Genomic DNA, 21,503 nt, shown 5'->3' with positions numbered 1-21,503 from the left:
AATCAAATGAAAACAAAGGAAGGAAAAGGAAGCAAGAATCAAGTAAGGAATCGTTGGATCAAGTAGATTCAGTGGGAATACTTGTAGGTAACATGTTGCATGTATGATTTCCTAGATGGTTTTGATATGCATGGTATATGCATGCATGTATTTGGTTCATTTGTTGTCATTGGCATGGGTTTTTCCTAGTTTGACAGTGGTTCCAGCCTTGCCTTTCCATTTCCAAATATGCGTGGTATCATGGGGTTAATTCTTGACTAATATTTGGATTGACGGGAGGTTTTGGATCTGGGTGAGGTGGTCTCAAGAAAATCCAAAGGGTTGGGGGTGGAGATTATTTTCTCTGGGAAGCCCTCAATAGGTGGGTGGGGACACGAAAATTCCTCAAGGGATAGTGAAGGAATTCTGAGGCATCCAAGGTCAATTTGGTTTCATGATATCAAGACATGTTTAGGTGAAATCACAGTAGTGTGAGGGTGGAGGTGATTTAACATCTAGATTCCCTTGGTTGTTTATGTATTGGTTTATCCCATGAGATCCCACATTCATGATTGGAATATGGCATGGGAGTGATTGAATGAAAGAGAGATTTGGTTCAAATCAATCTATGGTGAGGTGGTACATGGAAGTCCTTGATTTGGTTGGCTTTTGCATATGATTGATAAGAGTTGTTTCCACTTGTAATTCATGAGTAATTATACTTGTTAGTATGTGGATTTAATGGATTTTCTATCATAATTATTTATCTGTTTATATGTCGGTTATAAGCATGGTTTATAACATATTCAAGTTATGCCTCTTATCATGTTTTTACTTGTTAATGACTAGTTAATGAATGCATGACCTAATAGATGTTATTGAAGCTATTGTGAGAGGGAATTAGACCTTCTTGATGTTTCTCAGAAATTTCAGATCTCTATGTTCAAATATGCATTCATGACTTGTAGATTACATGTTCTCAATGTGTTTGATAGAATGACTGTCATGGTTAGGATGGGATAGGTTAATTCCCTGATCAAGTTTTGTGTTAAAGGCTTTGTATTTGTGTTATTTATCATTTCTGAGAATTTCATCAAGTTCTAGGTAATGGTCTAGAGACTAGCCCTGAAAAAGTGGCTTAGACCTTGTGCTGGTTGGCACAAAACTAGGTAAAAAAGACTCTAGTCACTCCCTTGCAGAATTATGCATGTGACTGGAGGGTTACAGTCGAATTCAAGTAGTGTCATGCCAATGTCTAGGAGTCCAAATCACTGAAAAAGTAAGTGAAATCAAGGTTTGGGAATTTGGAAGGGTGGTTCATCCCTTGGGGGTCATGTAGCTCCCGAGGGAAGTCAGTAAAGTCTCAGTTTGTCGACTTCATTTCCTAAAGGTGATCTACGAGGTTGAGTCATGTTATAGTAGCCCTCAAAAATCTTTACCCCAAGAAAGCTAGTGAAATTGGGTAGATATGGGAGGGGTGGTTACAGAGTTGTATTAGAGCATGGTTCAACACTTAGTCTAGATGGGTGGAATGTGTTTTTCATGCATGCATGTTATTTGTCTTTGTGACTTTTATGCATGCATTCTGATAGTCATTGTTGTACTTTCGTCATCATGATGATGTTCGTATGTCATGATGCTAATGCATTGGCTGAGATAGAGCAGGAGAAGCGTATTATCAAGGTAAGGTTGCAACACTGGACCTCAGGGTGAGAGCAATTCGTCATACATGTTTTTTATGTTGGGCATGCAGGTGTGATGGTTAATGGATTTTATAAGCATTATGGTTATGTACATGTCTGTCATTTTATTGTTGTTCTGGTTACATGCATGATAGATGTTAGTTGAGCAGTGTGGTTTTATGCACATGCGTCAGATAGTCATGAATGATAATAATTTCCTATTATATGGATTGTGGTCATATGCATGATGATTATAGTCCTTGTGACTGAGATATTGATGTTATTATGTATCATGTTAATACATATTGGCTTGTGCAAATGGTTGTGGTTATGATATTCAGGTATGAGTTGATATATTTGTGATATTGAGTTGTACTAATTTGCACTGACTTGTGCAAATGTGAGAGCCTCCCCTGAGATACATTGAGGTATGTGTTTGATTATGTCATCTACTTGGTTTATTTAACATGGTATGCTTATAGGTTGTTTTAATGTATGATTAATTACATAATATGAGTATGTGTCTATAAGATTGCGTGAAGGAATGATATTGTTTTAAGACAATTGTACTAACACAATATATGTTGAGACAACCTAAATGCACTTGAGTGCAAGTGGGTGCTAGTTGTAGTATTATGAAAAGTGATTATGAGTTGGTTATGACATGGTTGTTAGTATTGGTAAAGGTTGATTTCAAACTAATATACATGATGTTTTTATCTTTGGGATGTGTGACTGACCTATATGAGAAGTTGCAGGTCAACATGCTTGGTATTTGAACGACAAGGTAATAGTTGATTTTTTTATATAACTAATAAATTGGGTGATGTGATAGTACATAGTAAGACTCAAATACAACAAGGTAAAAGATCAAATAAAGGAACTAGGTGATAATTTCTCTGGTTTTGTTTGGAAACTGCAATTACAAACAAAGGAGTGGTTCACATGCATACACACATTTTTATTAACATTAATTTTGTCTGACATTATGTGGATATGTGTTATATTCCTGAACATCTATTTGAAAGGTATAATAGTTGGTTTCCAATTATGACTGGATTTGTCAAGGAATTGGAGCTCCTTGAGAGATGATATATGTACATGTTTTGTTACAGGTAAACATGTTGTGTATAACAAGGTAAGGTAATTGGTATATTGTATGTTTATGTATGCACTGATAATTGTACGTTTATGGAAGTATGGTGTAGGGTATTACATGGGAAAAGAGACTACCCTAAAATCTTGAAGAAGGCTCGAGTTGAGGTTTCCCTTAGAATCACGAGGAACCCATGGGGATTGAGTCATGGTGTCTGTTTCTAGTCTTGCTCTTTCGATGTTTCGTGATTTGCTTGCATTTGATTTATGTTTTGTTCGTGTCTTGTGCATGGCCATGCCACTTTGTTGGTAGTGTCATATTGCTTTTGGATTTCATGGTTTTCTTCTTATTTGTTTCTTGTCCTTTCCTTATATGTTTTGAGGGTCTTGGGAATTGGTTGGGGAAAGGGAAGTTAATGGAGCTCGAGGAGATTTGAATGAAACCCAACAAGTAATGTAAGACCCAGATGGACCCTGATGCATGTGTAAGAGAAACTGAAGGCAAGAGTATGATAGTCAGTTGGATCGGCTGGGTCCAGTTGGGTAAATGGATAGTGGTAGGACAATCATGAGAAAGATAACATGAAAGGTAAAGTGAATGGATTTGAGGCGTCAGATGCCTTGGATATGTTGGGAACTTATTTTTTCAATGTTGTGCATGTTGTGCACATATAAAGGGAGTTCCCTTAAGTTTGACCCTATAATATCCAATAATTATGTTGTGATTATGATTATGTTGAGTCTTATATATGTATATATGTATATATGTATGTATGTCATTGTTTGACAAGGTCGTCAGGGATAATGATTGTTTTATGCTAATGTTTACATGTATATATGTATTTATGTAAGTAATTATCTGACATGATCGTTAGGGATCATTCTTGTATAGGAATGATTTCTTATTCAGGTGAATGGCATGAAGAGGTTCCTAGTCTTATGAGGAATAAAACGGGAAGAGTAGCCTGACAGATCTATGAGGTTAATATAATGTGGATATGAATCGATATTATGTGTTTATACTATGCCTATGTTTATGTCATGGACATGTTATTCTAAGGGATACATCAGTGGAATGAAAGCAGTGTGATCTGTGGCATGTTCATACATGCATGGATAGTGGAAAGGCACTAGAAAAAAGGTTTCCTAGTAGAGGCAGTGTGGTCTTTTGATGTGCTATGTATATATGGTACTATGTACGTATTGTATATATGGTACATATGGTGTTGTGTACATGTTGTATACGTGGTGTTGTGTAAATATAGTGTTGTGTACATGTTGTATATGTGGTGTTGTGTACATATGATGCTATGTGCATGTTGTACATGTGGTTTCATGTGCATGTGGTGTTATGTACATGTGGTACATGTGGTGTTTCATGCATGTGGTATTGTGTACACATTATACAAGTGGTGTTGTGTACATGTCGTGCAGGTAGTGTTGTGTACACAATGCACAGGTGGTGTTATGTATATGAGGTGTTTTGTGCACGTTGTGCATGTAGTATTATGTACATGTGGTATTATGTTATGGGTATGGTGTAGTCATTATATCATGACACCCATATTTGTGGTATTGTATGGTTTGTATGTGTATGTGTCGTGTTGTGCACTAGGTGTAGGTGTATGTGTCATTTTGTACACCGAGTGTAGGTGTATGTTTCATGTTTTACAACAAGCGTAGGTGTATGTTTGGTGTTGTACACTGGGTGTAGGTGTATGTGTTGTGTTGTACACCAGGTGTAGGTGTATGTGTTGTGTTATACACTGAGTGTAGGTGTATGTGTTGTGTTGTACACTATGTATGTGTATGTGTTGTACAATGTGATGGGACAGGTAGGTGCTTGGAAAATTTTAAGGATGGAAAGTTATATTGAAGTTTAAAAACATTGATGAATCTCATTGTTCCCTAATATACAAACTATAAAATGTTTAGTGATGTATTTATAAAGTTATTCAAATTTATAATGATTTTATATATACTCTCTCTATAATCTTGGCAATTTTTAAGGTAAAATAATTTTATAATGTAAAATTTTGGCGAAACATTGTTATAAAAAATGGAAATTGGCGAATCTTTTTTTTGGAAACATCATGGAAAATTAGCCAATCTGCGAATATTAGCCCCTAAAATTTTCCATGGGTAGGTATGGGTTGTCTGGGCCCTTGTTGTTGATATTGAGGGTTGAGGTGGTTTAGTCTCAAGATACCCTTGTTGCTATTGAGGTTTGAGATGGTTCAGTCTCTGGATGCCCTTATTGATATTGAGGGTTGAGGTAGTTTAGTCTCTGAATGTCTTTGTTGATATTGATGGCCGAGGCAGTTTAGTCTCTGGATATCATTGGTACTAATATTGAGGGTTGAGGTGGTTTAATCCCAGGATACCCTTGTTGTGGATATTGATGGTTGAGATGTTTAGTGTCTGGATGACCTTGTTGCTGATATTGAGGGTTGAGGCGGTTTAATCTCGGGATACCCTTGTTGCTGATATTGAGGGAGGAGGCGATTTAGTCTCCAAATTCCCTTGTTGCTTAAAGAGAAGGCACTAGGTGCTTGCCAAGTTTGGAAAAAAATTCATTGTGTGTACAGAAAGGAAAAAAAAACAAAGGTAGAAGAAAAAGAATCATTTGAAAGATTAGTATCATTATTTTATTCCAGTCTTAATTACGCATGTGATCTATAACTCTGATTTATGATGGGTACATGTGATTTATGATTCTAGTTTATGATGATTCATAGTGATTCATTTTTTTGATTCATGACAACTAAATTTTGAGCTAAATGGGTGTGATATGTTTATACATGAAGATTTTATAAAAGAGTTAGTTTGACTTGTTGTGACAAGAAAGTAAACATGATTGCAAGTGTACCTTGTTGACAAGCTACCAATGAGGTATGATGTGAATTTAATTAAATTTATTTTAGCTCTAATGGGAATTATGTGCTTGGTATAGGAAAGCATGAAAACGTCCAGTTGGGTGGTTGGGATTGGCTACCAAATAATTAGCAACAATAGTGAAAAGGAATTGGAACAAACAACAATATGTTGGTAAAGCGTTCAGGAATAGCGCCATTCTGGGACACTGGTATCCAATGGTCTCCATTGGTTTCCATAAGCATGCTATGACCAGTATGATGGTTTTGAGGCAAGGATATGCCTTAGATTTTATACCTTCCGATGATTGGAAGCCTTGCCAAGGCAATGATTTCCCAGGAAAGGGGATGCGAGGGAACTTGGAATGTGATTGACTGCACAGAAGGGGGTTACCAAATTTCTTTAGGGACTGTGTAGCAGATAAGAGAAGGTCGGGGGATGGATCTTTTTTGGTCATTATCATTTCTAGATGGAATCAAATGGACATTGGGAGTGTACCCTAGAACAATGAGCTAGTAACTATTCATTGAGAGGACAAGTGGCACAGGATTATAGCGCTATACATTGGATGGAGGTTTGAATTTGACAGTGGATTCTAGACTTCTTGAGAAGGAGGTGAATCCTGGTATTACTTTGAGGGTGGGGGTGTGAGCCTTTGGATTCCCTTGTTTTCGATGCAAGCATCATATCCCTTTTTTGGTTGGTTAGAGAAAATGTGCATATGTATATGTGTATATTATTGTAAATATTGTATTAAGCTAGATTTATAAAGCTCCATAGACATACTTATTATTTTCTAGTTGAAGCATATGTGTATAAGTAAATGTGGTTGTTATTGTAAATAATGTAATGAGTTGTGTTATAAAGCTCCAGTACATGGTATGATTGTCATGTTTTCAATATTGGTCATTGTAAATACTGCAACGAGTTGTGTTATAAAGCCTCACGGGAAGTATGTTTTGGTTTCAATGGTTTTGTTGGTTATAGGTGACATAGAACATTGTGGATGCTCTCCCCCTAAGGGGGAGGGGTTTGTAACAACCCTAGGTTAAAATTTCATGTGATAAAGTTAATAAAGGAAAAAATAAGACCAAGGTCATGGAACACGTTTTCCAAGTTGAATGTTGGGCAAAGAATCATAGTGGGCATCACTTGTTGTTTATTATGGCTAACAGAAATTGGCAAAGGCAATGGCAGAGGCTTTGGAAAGGAAAAAAGACATTATTGGCATTTTATTTATGAAAATAAAGGAAATTAGGAGAAAAGGAAGGTAAAAGGCCACATGTTTCATTTGAGCAGGAAATTGAAGGAAAGTAGAGGAAAAATGAAGAAATTAGAGGCATCAATAATAAAAAAGGATTCAGAGCATTAGTTTGGAGCCTTTTTTCATTTTAGTTTTGGGAATTGGTTTCAGAGAAGAGAAGAGAATCAAGAGGTGAAATCAAGAAATAAAGAAAAGGAAAGCAAAGGAAGGACAAGGAAGAAATGATCAAGCAAGGAAAGGTTGGATCAAGCGACTTCAACGGGAATACTTGCAGGTAACAGGTTGCATGTATGATTTTCTTAGCTAGTTTTGGAATGCATTATATATGCATGTGTGTATTTGGTTCATTTTTTTTCATTGGCATGGGTTTTTCTTGGTTTGACAATGGTTTCAGCCTTGCCTTTCCATTTCCAAATAACCATGGTGTGATGGGGTTCATTCTTGATTGAGCTTTGGATTTCCGGAAGGTTTTCGATCTGGGTGAGGTGGTATCAGGAACATACCAAGGGTTGGGGGTCGGCCTCGAGGGAAGTGAACTGTTTTACACCTGGTGGATCTAGACAAAAGCATGGCAGGTTGGTATAATTCTTGGAGGTTTTCTGTTGTGGGGAAAAATGCCTATGCAGGACAATCCTATCCACCTAAGGCGTGATAGGGTCTTAGCAACAAACGAATGCAGCTACTTCGGTTTCTTTCCTTTATGAAAATGAAAGAGAGGAGATTGGTAGACTTACCGTTATCTTTCGGTTGTCCCTCGATCTAGATCCTCCCCTTTGTGCGTCCACAACTACTTGCCTCCTCGCTTTTGCTCCCACGAGATCACAAGAGAACAACTACCTGTGACAAGAGAACAGCTACATGCAACAAGAGAAGGACACAATACAAAGGCAAATATACATATTCATAAATGATTCAGGATTAGAAGTAAATCAAATACACTAATGCAAATCATACAATAAACACCAGCATATAGGAAAGAACCAAGAAGCTTTATTGATTGATAAACAGGGTTCAGGAAGAGATACAACCCATAGGGTTCCAACCCAGCATCTCCTTCCTAGCAGCAAGGAATTCCTTCTTCAGCCCCTTTCAAAAGCATAAACACCCAATGATCCAACCACAATCCAACAACAATTCTTTGCAATACAATCCAGCCCTCTTAGACCTCATGAGAGAGCTCTATATATAGGAGTTTTGGAGAAAGGATGAGTCAGCTTGAGGCTGGCATGAAGCTGACTAGTGTCCTCTCTCACTTCAGTTCTTGAGTCCACTTGGAGATTCTAACTTCCACTTGGAGATTTGGAACCTCTTACTCATCACCAGTCGAATTCCCTGATCCAAGTGTCATTTTGGAAGCTTCCTGGGCATTGACACCTTGAGGAATGAGTCTGCCACTTGTCCAAGTACGCTCAGCGCAGGTGGCCTTCTTTGCAGTTGACATTCAGTGCAGGTACAGAGTGGAGCACTTGACATTCAGCGCAGATGCTCAGTGGAGCAGTTGACATGATCCAGAATTTGCTTGTTTTTGAGTGTTTTCAGGTGGAGAACTTTTATAAACTGCTATGGTTTGCTGGCCTTGTTCCTCTAGGGGGAGGAACAACATGTTTAGGGACTTTGGGATCCCTTAATTATTGACATTTCATGCTCAGTGATGCAAGGCACAAAAATGTCTATAACAGTTGCCCCCTAAAGTATGAGGCCGTTTATCGGGTGAAATGCTTTATCCAGGGGAGTCCGAAGTTCATCCATTTGCTGGGAGGAGACCTGTAATAAGATACAATACAATACATTATGATTCATTCTGCTTTCATGATCTAGCTGAGGCGGGCATTCCCATGCTCAGCTTTATAAATACATTTTGGTACATAGAACAGACGATTGTCTGATGGTAGACTGATAGTTCTGGCGAAACTATCATCCTTTGAGAAGGATGATCATCTGCTGCAATGATGTACATATCAAATGTCTTTATTTTCCTGAATATATTATCGCAGCCCGGATGGATGAAACTAGATCCGGGGTCTTCAAACTCGTTCGATCTTCACTCTAAGTACAAGTCGATCCATGTGAGAATTTCGCTGAAGTCGAACATGGAAAGACATCGCTTGATTACCGGCCAATGATGTAAACCGTTAACAAGCGCGAGAGGAATCACCGATAATGATAATGACCCTCAAGGTACTGCAGTACAATTCACGTGGTGTGAATAAAGGACTTGGCGTCGAACACCACGCAAAATCTTCTGGTCGAAGGTCATTGATGTATACCTGTCGCCGGAAGTGAGAAACTTGCCATTGAGGCATGCAAGCTTCAAAGTACTGAAGGGGTTGTTCCTAGATCAACTTCTTGGATAATGAGCTGATGTCGACAAGAAGCGATCCGTCAAAGGAGGGCCTTAATGAATCCCACATCAGTGACACGGAACGGAGCTAATGATTTTAGTGGAGGTGAAAACAATCTGTGACATATGATTCAGGGTGGCGGTCATGAATGGATGAAGGATAATGTATGGCAGTGGATGGGACCTGGTTGACTCTTTCTGAACGACTTCTCTTGAACATATGGCGACACTGATGCGATGGATTGGTAGCATTACCCCAATTATGGATGGTGTGGCAAGGACCATGGTGATGTGACCGGTGAATGAAACAACCCAACCCGATGTGATACGGAGGAAAAGTGTCATGTTCAAGAGCGACCTGCTACCATCAAAGACTTCTCGATTTTTTCCCAATTTTTCCCTAGTCATTGCTGACCAGTACCTCTTTATTTTTTGTCAAGCTTGAGGAGGATAACATATGCTTGTTCTATAACCTACCCTTCGGGCAAGCCCATCGCTATGTTTTAACGAGCCTAGCGATAGGGAAACTCGTTCTCGTCTAAAGACAAGTTTGTCGCTATTTAATAATTTTAACGAGTCTAACGACAAGGAAAACTCGGCCCTTTTCATTTTTAGAGAGTCTGAAAAGGTACATAAAGTTAACTCCAAAATTCCTTTTTCGTCATCTAATCCCTTAAGTCTGAAAAAGTATAAAACAATACAGAAGGGATGAGTTTTCGGTACTTTTAACGAGCCGAACAAAACAAGCGCTCGATCTTTTTGTGCAATAATCCCTCAGGTCAAAAAGATTAAAATCTAGAGGAGGGATAGCTCTTCCTGTCCTTTAACGAGCTGGAAGGCCAAAACTCGGAAATCTTTTCCTATTTTACGAGTCAATTGAAAAGAGCTTAAAGAAGACTCGTCTTTTGAGGAACGAGTGATAAACAGGGATAGCAACTGATTCCAGGTACAGGTTGGAATTTTCCAATCACGGCAGTGTCACAAGGATGGCTAGGTGAAATCACTCTTCGCAGCTGTTCCTCAAAATGGGTAAACAATCATATGGAGGTAAACGATCGGCCAAATGAACGGTGGAGGTGACGGTGCACAAACACGACCAAGGTCTTTTTACGGTTGATCAGGTTACATACTTAATGGTTATTTACCGGGAAGTTCATTTTTTAACGAGCTTAAACTTGCTCGAAAGCTTATGTTTATTTTTTAACGAGCATGAACTATGCTGCTAAAACTGCTCAAAGCTTATGTTTATTTTTTAACGAGCATGAACTATGCTGCTAAAACTGCTCGAATATATGGTCAAATTTTGATTTTTTACCATTACTAGCTTTTCTCTTTTCAAGGATAGTACTGCATTTTCAATTGCTGCATCAAACTTAGTTAGAAATACATAATCATGAGATGAAAACCCTAATATTTTGCTTTGAACTACGTAAAAAGTCATTAAAAAGAGTTTTTACCTCTCATTTTACCATTTCATTTGCATTTTGTTTGTTGGAGCTCTGGAGGTGCCTCTTCCCCCTTGATTTTCACCAGCTGATTTCGGGAGATTCTGTGGACGATTCTCGGTGCCGTCTGGACCAGGTAGGAGCTAAACACTAGCTCTTTCTTTTCATGGTTTCCTTTTCCTATTCTGTGCCTATTTTCCAACTTTTCTGAGCCTCAGGGGTTTTGCCAGGGCGCCCTAACTTCAGCGCAGGTTCCCCATTCGAAACCTGCGTTGAATGTCAAGCTGCCTTAAGGCAGCCTGACCTTCAACGTAGGTAGGACACTGCCTGCCTGCGTTGATCTCAAAAAACTGAGTTTTTAGCACATTTTTGATGAAATTTTCGCCAGTTTCTCATCAAATTCAGGATCTTACTCATTCTCTTGTTTGTTTTGCAGGAACCTTTGAGAAAATGTCCCTTACATGGCGAGAACGAGAACATGAAGAAGAAGATATGATTGCTCTCCATGACCCAGTCACGGTGAACGCGCTGCGGAACTGTGGACTGCTGAAGTTTTTCCGTATCTCTAGTATGAGAGCACAGATTTCTTTGCTGCAGTACATGCTTGATGCTTGGGATCCTATTAACCAAGTATTCTAGATTAGGGGAAAAACCATTCCCTTGACCATAGTAGACATTTACTTCTTGACTGGGTTGTCAAGGCGGGGTGCCCCCATTTCTTTGTCAGGTTCGGCCCGGGGGAATGACTCCGTGAGAGACTATGTTCGCCAGTACTGCAGGGAAGGTTCCCAGCCGAGCAGAGACGGCAAGGTTGTTATCCGTGAGATTACTGATAGGTCTCTCAGGTCCATTCTGTATACCATTGGTAGGATGGCCGGTAGCGCATCTCTACATGTTGCCAACAGGTCTTATGTGCAGCACGCCTTGGAGTGTCTCCGACCGACATTGTTCAACTGGTGTGATGCAGTACTTGTTCAGATGAAAAGTCAATTGACCAAGGTAAAGGACGGGAAGCTGAAGAACTTTGGATTTGGTTCTATTCTGACTGCCTTTGCCTTGGAGAAAATCCCACTGATGCAGCCTCAGTATATCGTACTTGACTTGCCTTCTCCGACCGAGCCACGCATGCAGAGGTGGGTCGATCACATGTCTAGGCATGCTGGTCAACCTCAGATTACTTTCACTGATGCCTTCTTTAGGTGGTTCGAGCGCCAGGAGATGGTCTTTTCCGAGTATCCATATGTGGGTATGGATTTCCGAGGTGATCCGGATTTGGTGCTACCGGATGGCGAACAGTGGGGCGCTATTGGTAAAATCTTTGACCATATCACTGTTTACTGTTTTTATTCATAATGTTGTTGTGCTTTATTCTATCAAGACTTTTAATCAAACTCTTGGGTGCATGCAGATGTTGGTCCTGTTCGTCCAGCAGTTCGTCCGCGATCGCCCGTTGCTGCCCCGGCAGTGGAGCCTGCTAGGAGAGTTATCCTTCGCGACCTTGACGACACTGAGACCCTTACAGCTGTGCAGGAGCAGGTTGAGAGCCTTACTCTCGGTATTCCGGATGTACGGATCGATGAGTTACCTTTACAGTTGCAGCGGCATACTACTGGCGTACCTAGACGATGGACTCGTCTCTTGCGCATGATTGCACAGGCCGTGACGTGCTATCATGAGCACCATTAGGCTAGGGTGCCCCCTAGCACTTTTGAGTTTTTGGGTCATATGACCAATTTTGTCTTGGTTACAGAACATTATGTATAAACGATAAACAGCTTTTATATATTTTGATTTTCGAGGTTTATTCTGGTTGATTTATGTGATCCACTTGCATAACACTGATGCATTTCCTTTTATAAATGTCGTAAATGTCTATCTAATACATAGTTTGCTAATGAATCGGTTAATGTGTTTAAGTTCCTGGAAATATGCTGGTATTGAATTGAATCAAACTGTCTTTCCAAAATCTTAACCCTTAGAAACATTCGATAAATAGCTGGATTGCGGACTGAATATATACCATTGAGTTGTAGTATCACAAGTTGTGAGTCTAGCCTGACGATTAGTCGGCGTATACCATGGGCGATGGTATCAGAGAGGAGTTCTATCAACGCGCTATACTCAGCGATGTTATTCGTTGATTGCCCAATACACACACCTCTGAAACTCACTAACTCGCCGCTTGGATCAAAAATGGCCCAGGCTGCGGAGGATAGATTCCGCGAACTACGACTCGCTCCGTCGGCATATCCCACATATGTCTCAGAAAAGTTCGACATCTGCGACAAAATAAAAAGGTGGATTACATGACCGAAACAAACACTTTAGCGAAAACAAAATACAACAAAAGCACTCAGGTTACTACTTAGGCATAGTAGCGCTTGAGGTACAACCCGTTGCGGGGTTGCGCCAGTGGTATTCCGTCATAATCCATTAACTCGTAGGCTCCTTTTGCTAACACTCGTTTAACAATGTAGGGACCCATCCATAAAGAATTAAATTTTCCTGCTCCCAATTTGTCGGATTCTTGGTCGTAAAGCAAGACCAAGTCACCTTCAGAGAAGACACGGGGTTTGACATTCTTGTCGAACTGCGCCTTGACTCATTTCTTATGGGCTTCGTTGGCCAGAGCGGTGTCACGACGGGTTTCATCCAACTGGATTAATTCCAAGAAACGGGCCTCTTCTTCTGAAGTTCCGGGGAGGAGGTCAATTGCGAGTTTAAGAGACGAAATTTCACACTGGACTGGTAAGACTGCCTCCAGGCCATACACCAGTTGGAATGGTGTGAACCCAGTGGCATTTTTTACCGACGTTCGGTAAGCCCACAAGGCTGAGTACAGGATTAGGTGCCACCTTCTTTTGTGAACCCCGATCATCCTTTGCAACATACGCTTCAGGACCTTGTTGATTGCCTCAACTTGTCCGTTGGCTTGCGGATAATACGGGTAGAGCTGTCGTGAGATAGCCCTAGCTTGGCAGCCAATTCAACCATCATGTGATTGCGAAAATGCGATCCATGATCTGTAACTATAGCCTGCGGTACGCCGAACCTGGCGACTACATGATTGAAAAAGAAAAGGGCAGCTGTTTCACCAGTGTTATCCAATGTAGGCATCGCCTCGGCCCATTTGGTAAAATAGTCAACGGCGACTATAATATACCCATGCCCCCGGTCGAGGTGGGGTTACATTGCATGAAATCGATGCCCCATTTGGCGAAAGGCCCAACAACAACTATTGGCTGTAAAGGTGCGGGTGGTCTTCTGGTTTTGCTATCAAAAATCTGACATGCATGGCAACTTCTGACTGCGATTATGCAATCTTTGAACATGGTTGGCCAGAAGTATCTTGCTCGTAAGATTTTTTGTGCTGTTGCATATCAAGATTGATGCCCCCCACACGCGCCTGAATGACACTCATTCAGTGCTTTTTCGGCCTCCTCATGGGTAAGGCACCTCCTCAGAACTGTATCGATACCACGACGGTAAAGCGTGTCACCGACGATCATGTAGTCTTTAGCTTGGTATCGTATACGTTTTTGTTCAGAGTGAGAGGTGTTAGGCCTGAACTTTTGGGTTTGGAGATAAGTTATGATATCTCCATACCATTCATCGCTTGTAGATATCAGAAACAAATTTTCATCCACGATTGACTCTTCCGATGTTTCATCGTTGGACGACGATGGGAGATCGCACAATAATTCCGCGAAAACTAGAGCTTTCTTTGATTTGGATTTTACAAATTCCAGATCAAACTCTTGAAGGATAGCTATCCATTTTGAATATTTGCCCCCCAGCAACTGTCGCGACAGTATGTACGTCATGGGGTTGCAATCTGATAAAATGGTAGTTTTCCGAAAGAGGACATAATGTCGAAACCTTTGAATCGCTTGAACAGCTGCAAGCGCTAGTTTTTCAACATAAGAATATTTGCTTTCTGTATCATTTAAGTTTTTACTTAAATAATAATTAGGATGTTCAATTCCATCGAATTCTTGCACTAAAACCATCGCAATGGTCGTATCCGCTGCAGCTAGATACAGGTTAAAATCTCTTTGATAATCTGGGGCGTACATTAATGACGCTCTTACTAGAGAATCTTTCAGAGCATCAAAGGAAGCTTGCGCGACCTGGTCCCAGACAAAAGGTACATCCTTTTTCAAAAGACGAGTGTAACCTTTAGCAAGTTCTGCGTAATTTGGAATGAACCTCCTCAGAAAGTTTGCTTTCCCTTGGAGTTTCTGAATCTGAAGCACATTTGAAGGTGGAGGCAAATTAATGATTGCCTGAACCTTGCAAGGGTCGAGACGAATCCCATCCTTAGAGACTACAAAGCCAAGTAAACGACCAGAACCGACGCAAAACACACACTTGTGCGGATTGAGTCTTATCTTGTAGTGTCGGCAACGTAGAAATATCGCTCTCAAATGCTGCGGATGATCAGTCCGCTTTCGCGAATGAGCCGAAAGGTCGTCGAGATATGGTTGAACGATGTTCTTGATGTCATGGAAGGCATAATTCATTGCCCTCTGAAACGTCGTCCCTGCGTTCTTTAAACCAAAGGGTAATTTTCGATAAGCGAATGTGCCCCACGGACAAATAAATGCAGTCTTAGACTGGTCCTGTGGGCGGATATTTATTTGATTATACCCGGAAAATCCATCCATAAAGGAAAAGATTTCACATCCGGCGCATTCAATTATCTGGTCGATGAAGGGTGTAGGGTAGTTGTCCTTTGGACAAGCTTGGTTTACATCCCTATAGTCGACACACACTCTTATTGTCCCTTGTTTTTTCATAACAGGGACAATATTCGATACCCAATCGGTTAGAGGAACCGGGTAGATGAAACCAGCATGGAGAAGTTTCTCAACTTCTGCCTTAATGGCAGCGGCTTTCTTCGGGTGCACCTGTCGAAGCCGTTGTCTTACTGGTTTGACATCAGGATACATTTTAATTTCATGTTCAACAATACTCGAGTCAATGCCTGGCATTTCATCATATGACCACGCAAAGACATCTCTAAACTCGCGAAAAAGAGCGTTATATATTTCCAGTTCTGAAGGGGAACAACTTTTGCCGACATAAATATTCTCTACAACATCAGGTTTTGTCGAGATATTTATGGCTATAGTCTCTTCAATATTGGATAAGTTTCGCTCGGAATCCACCGTATTTACAGTATTTGTTAGGAATTCAAAAACTGAAGGGTGGTAAAGGTCGTGTTGAGTATCTTCTTCACATTCCGGAAGAAGGGAACGATGGTGGTGACCATTCCATGGTGCCCCCTCAATCAACATTGATTGTAAGATTCCTTCGTCAGTCCCATGCACTTTCGACCAAGGATCTAATGGGGTGCCATATTCTCCAGACCTATCTACCCAAACGCTTGACGAGCGTTGACCTGGGTTCGCCTCCCATGCCCGAAACATTGATTGCTACAATATTTCTATAGGGCTCGGTGGCAAAACCATCGAATGATCCATGACGACTTTGTCTTCTGCGACCTTCAAGGAAGATATCATGTTGCATGTTGCTACAAACGGGATATTTCCTATATGGATAGGAGGTGGCAACGCGAAAGTTCCCATCATTGTGGGGTCTTTCAATAGGCCTACTCCGATATCTTGAATTGAATGGTCGCTCCCATGGATCATGGGAATGCTTCCTGTAACTTGTGAACCATTAGGGAGGAAGTTCTGTTGGTCGACGATCGTAATCCCTCCTTCAAACGGGAATGCGATCTTCCTAAAATAAGTCGACACTACAGCCGCCATGGCATATATCCATGGTCTTCCCAGTAGGATGTTATAGTCAAGATTGCCATCGATGACTTCAACATCTATTTCTACTGTTTTTCCTCCTAGTTCAACCTTCAAGTTATTTAGGATTCCGTACGGGGTGTACGTCCTTCCGTCGAATGCTTTTAATGTCGTCGAAGATCGCGACAAGGGTGGAGATCCGAGAGTTTTCCAGCAACTCATCGACATGATACATGTTGATGCCCCCTCATCAATAATTGTTCTGTGAACAGTTTTGTTGAGTGCTTTCACTTGAATAAGGAAAGCTAGTTGAGCTGGTAACTGAGGATCATATCCTTTGTGATCAAAGGATACAAGATTGGAATCCTTAGGATCCACTCCACCAATAGCTGATAACAAGGCCTGCCTCTGGGATGGGCAATTTTGCAGTACCTCAAGAGTCGACATAGCGGATGGCGATTGGGCCAAATCTTCCACTATGTTATAATGCTGCGCCGCCCTGGCGCGAGGATTAAATGTCGACTTGTGTACTACTCCCTTTGGCGGTTTTATTGTTAACTCATGCGTGATGGGGGGTACAACTTCTGCCGAAGTTGTTGTCGAACCACTAGGTTGATCTTTACCTTTGTCGTTCGACACCTGTGGATTCCCATAATCTTTGCTCCTTGTCGAAATCAAAGCATCATTTTGTTGCTTAGAGATCGATAACATTAGAACTTGCGACGGGGAAGCATTTCCACTATCAACCATATTTTGACCTGGATTAGGAAATGGATCAGTCAGCACAGCTGAGGTGTGTGAACTTTTGAAAAACTTCTTAAGTTCAGCTTTGTATGGACAATTCTTTGTCCCATGATCCTCCTCATCACATATCAGACAAGGAAATTTCTTATTTCCAGGAGGGTTTGAAGAAGTTTTTTGAGGGGATGACTCACCCTGTTTCTTCTTCTTCCCCTTGTTTTGCTTCTTCTTGCTTCCCAGTTGATTGGAATTTTTGCCTTTATCTGCTGATATGGCATTTATTTCCGAAGCAAGAATCTCTTGATTTGCCTTTTGATTTGAAGTCTTACGGGCTTTCTTATTCGAATCCCTTGTCGACTTTGTGTTTGCAGTGCCAATCACACCGTCGTCGGCATGAGAGTCACTATTTGATCCAGGAGGAGGAGGAATTGAAAATTCCGGTCTGGGGGCGTCAGGTATCTTATCATAGAGCGTGCCAGACTGAGTATATACTAAGTCTAAATACTGGGCACGAGCAATAACCTGCTCCTCTGTTACGACCCCTCCCTTGGCCACATCTTCTGTTATAGCAGGAAGAAGCGACTTTATAAACCACTCAGCTAATAGCTGATCTGGAACATAAGTCTTTACCATTCTGCGACGACGACGCCACTCATGTATATGATCGGATATATGTGTGGCCATTGTCTGCTTGAAATTGGTTAAGATCTCTGTTCCAGTTTCGTACCTTATAGGTAACTGAAAGTGGGTTAAGAAAGTCGTGGCTAGGGAACTGAAATTGTCGAAAGAGGCTCTAGGTAACTCAATATACCATTTAGCCGCCGGACCTGTCAATGTCCTCTGAAAAAGGCGAAGCCTTATCGAATCATCGTTCAAGGTGTTCGACGAACACCACAGATGAAAAGTCATCACATGATTCGACGGGTCTTCGCCAGGATTTCCATTGAATTTAGGAATGTCCGATGGAAGCTTGTGAGGAATCGCTGGCCACCAATGGGCATAGGCAATTGGATCGTTCGTCAATCGATGTAAATCTGGTAATTCTAAAGTTGCCACGAATGGTAACTGTTGATTCAGGTTTGGCGAGGCGTACCCAGGATACGACGGAATCGCCTGAGCAGTAGGCCTTTGCATACCAGCATAATGCAATTGATGTTGGTATGACTGATACGGCTGGTGGACTTGACCACTGTAAAGTGGTTGATTTAACCCGTTTTGAATATAGGTTTGTCCACTATTCGCAAAGATCTGTTGCTCAGATCCTTGGTACACCTGCTGGAACTGTGGTTGTTGGTACTGCACCATCCATGGCTGTGAAGCCATGTTCTGCTGTGCTATACTAACCGACGGACCAAGATGCGGGGTAATTGTACCCGTTTGGACCTGTGTCATCCTGACAGTTGGCGATTGTGGTTGTGTTGCAGGGTCAAGGGGCTGTTGCATTACAACCTGAGGTTGACATACAACAGGCATCGTTTGAACTTGTGACACGGTTACAATACCTGGCGTCGTCGGGATGTTAGACATAGGTACACATTGTTGCATAGAATACACAACTCTTGGCTGTTGGGGTAACATAGGTACCCAACCACTTGTCGTAACTCTAGCCAATCCTGAATACTGTTGAGAACTGTCGTATGGGTATCCTCCCGGAGGGGGTAATGAAAGGGCATATTGCCCCCCATACGGTAGCAATCCGGAGCTCAAGGGTATGGCTTGCCTTTGAGGACTGGATGGCCCAAATTGACCTCCATAGGGATCAATTTGTCTAGTTTCAACATAAGAATTACCGGGTATTATACCGGAAGAACAAACTGGAACAGACCACACTGTCGAAATAGTCCCTGGGTGGACTCCTTCTAGCTGTTGAGAGCTAGTTGGGACAGCTGGTACGCCGGCGAACATCGTCGGAGTGGCGGCAGGGAGTTCTGCCGTCGCTGTGTCATTCGACACAGTCCTAGATGTCGACGGTTGCTCTGACATTTTAAGTCTATCCAATAGACTGCCTAGCGATTCTACAGGAACTTCCACTGGTGATGGACAAACTTCTGATGTAGAAGGAAAAAGAGTGACACCTACTCCAAAATGAGTTGGAGTACTTGCTTGCGGGTCCTCTACGATTTCCTCTATTGCAATCAAACCAGGTGGAAGAGGAAGACCGTCAGGTCCGTAAAAGATTTCTGGTGCCGAAGAAGGGGTTGTTTCGACAGCGACAGTTGTTTGAGCAACAAGACTCTCTGGACCGGTTACAGATGGAACTGGTTCAGTAATGCAAGTACTTGTTCTCAGACCAGGATCAGTGTTACTGTCCCTCTGTGGCTGTTGAACTTCTTCAATAGAGGCAGGGTTTCCAGAAATACTTGGAGTAACCGGGATCTCAGATGTTGTTGGAACAGTTGTTCTAACTTTGATGGGAGATTTTGACCCGGTTAAGCGAGTTCGCTTTGTCCGTACTACTTTTGATTCCGGAGACAAAGACGGTTGACTCGCAAGCCTCCGCGAACGACGGGGTTTCAATTGACTTTCTTCCACGGTTGTGGATTACTCGATCAACTAAAATACAAAAAGGGGAATTATGTTTCCGAATTGAATGAATTTTATTAGACGCTTTTAGACACAACTTGCTTTTTCAGTTTTAAAGAGTCGAGAAAAAGCTAAAGATGACTCTAGTCTCCTTCGATGTTTTAACGAGCCCGAAGTGACAAATGCTCGGTTGGACTTTTTCTGTTATAGAGTCTGAAAAAGGCCAAAAGAAACTGCTCTGGAGATCTAGGCAGAGGGTGTGCCAAACCTTTCGCAAAACCACAGAATACGTTTTACGGTACGGGTGGTCGATCTTCGTGAATGCTGTGTTCACTGCATTGCGATCAGTAGGGCGGCCGACACGGCTTCCTAAGGATAAAGGATATATGCCTATAGGGGTCTCCCAATATATACGCGACGGTACGTGGGAGCACAAGTCCGTATTAGTGCTATCGTCTCTCAGGAGGAATCACCCACCTTCGTAGAGATCGACAGTCACTACGTTTAACGACGCCGGAACACGTCTCTACCTAGACCTCTACTGTGAGCGTTATGTTGCAAAGCGTTGTTAGGTTCATTCAATATATTTTAAGTTGATCTTTTTAAAGTTTGTCTTTCAGGATCACCACAAGATGTATTGGTACAAATTCCTAAATGCAGTCTAAGATGATAAGCAAGCTTTATAATCTTTCAACTTTGAAAATCCTAGCTACTAAGGGAAAAGAGAGCGGCTATCTTTTCTCAAAGAGCAATCAGCACATTCTAATGCACTCTTCCTAAATCCAACATGCAAACTTATCAAAATTCAAATGCACAATGCAGGTGTTTGTTTTCACTTTCTTAGTATAAATGCCTACAAAGAAAGCTTTTTGCACAACTTCGAATTTGCTTTTAAATGACTGAAAATAAACAAGTTTACTTTTTCCCAAATCAGCAAGGGTAGAAGAGATTACAATCACTTTATGATTTTTCGAAAGAAATACTTGTTTCGACACTTAAAAGTAACAAATTCAAACCAATAAGCAGAAGCAAATGATCAATCAAACTGCAAACAGCCAATGAACTCTCTTCTAAGATCACAATCAATCACTCAATCAGATCTGAATCAAGGCTACAGGATGACTATTTCGCTCATGCAAAGGAAAACTGTAAATGACACCACAAACACATAAAAACACTTACAGTATTTTTGTACAAAAATGAGGCGGAATACAAGCAAATAAAAGGGGTATCAGAGGTGGTACCTATGCTGGTTAAAGGCAGCAAAAACAGAGATCAAAACAGGGCAAAAGACAGCAAGGAACCCCAGCTGCACAAGGCCACACTGGTTCAGCGCAGGTACAACACTGTCAGTTTGACATTCAGCGCAGGTAGCCTTCACGGGACCTGCGTTGAAATGCAGACTGCCTTCATAGTGTCTGCGCTGAAAGGAGAAACTCTCGTTTCTCTTGGTTTCCGGGTCATAAAATGCTCAAAAATCAACTGTTTCAGGCCAAATCAGAAACACAAGCAAGGTTTAAACAGAGGGATGCTTTGAAGGGGTACTAAAGACTATCACAAAGGATCATCAAGTCATTTGTGAGTCCATTGTTGAGATCATAGACAAAAACCCAGTGAAGGATCAAAGCAGCAACATTCTACTTTGCAAAGCAGTTCGATTGTTGCCGTTGAGTCTATGAAGTAAACAATGATGCAAACTCAAACAAAATGACTAAAACAAAGTTCTTCCCCAGCGGAGTCGCCAATTTGTTGTGGGGAAAAATGCCTATGCAGGACGATCCTATCCACCTAAGGCGT

This window comes from Pinus tabuliformis, chromosome Q (assembly GCF_031772625.1).
Source record: "Pinus tabuliformis cultivar Carrire ecotype Pingquan chromosome Q, CPIR1, whole genome shotgun sequence".
Classification (NCBI taxonomy): domain Eukaryota; kingdom Viridiplantae; phylum Streptophyta; class Pinopsida; order Pinales; family Pinaceae; genus Pinus; species Pinus tabuliformis.
The sequence above is the reverse complement of the archived record's forward strand: the minus strand, read 5'-3'. Positions refer to the sequence as shown.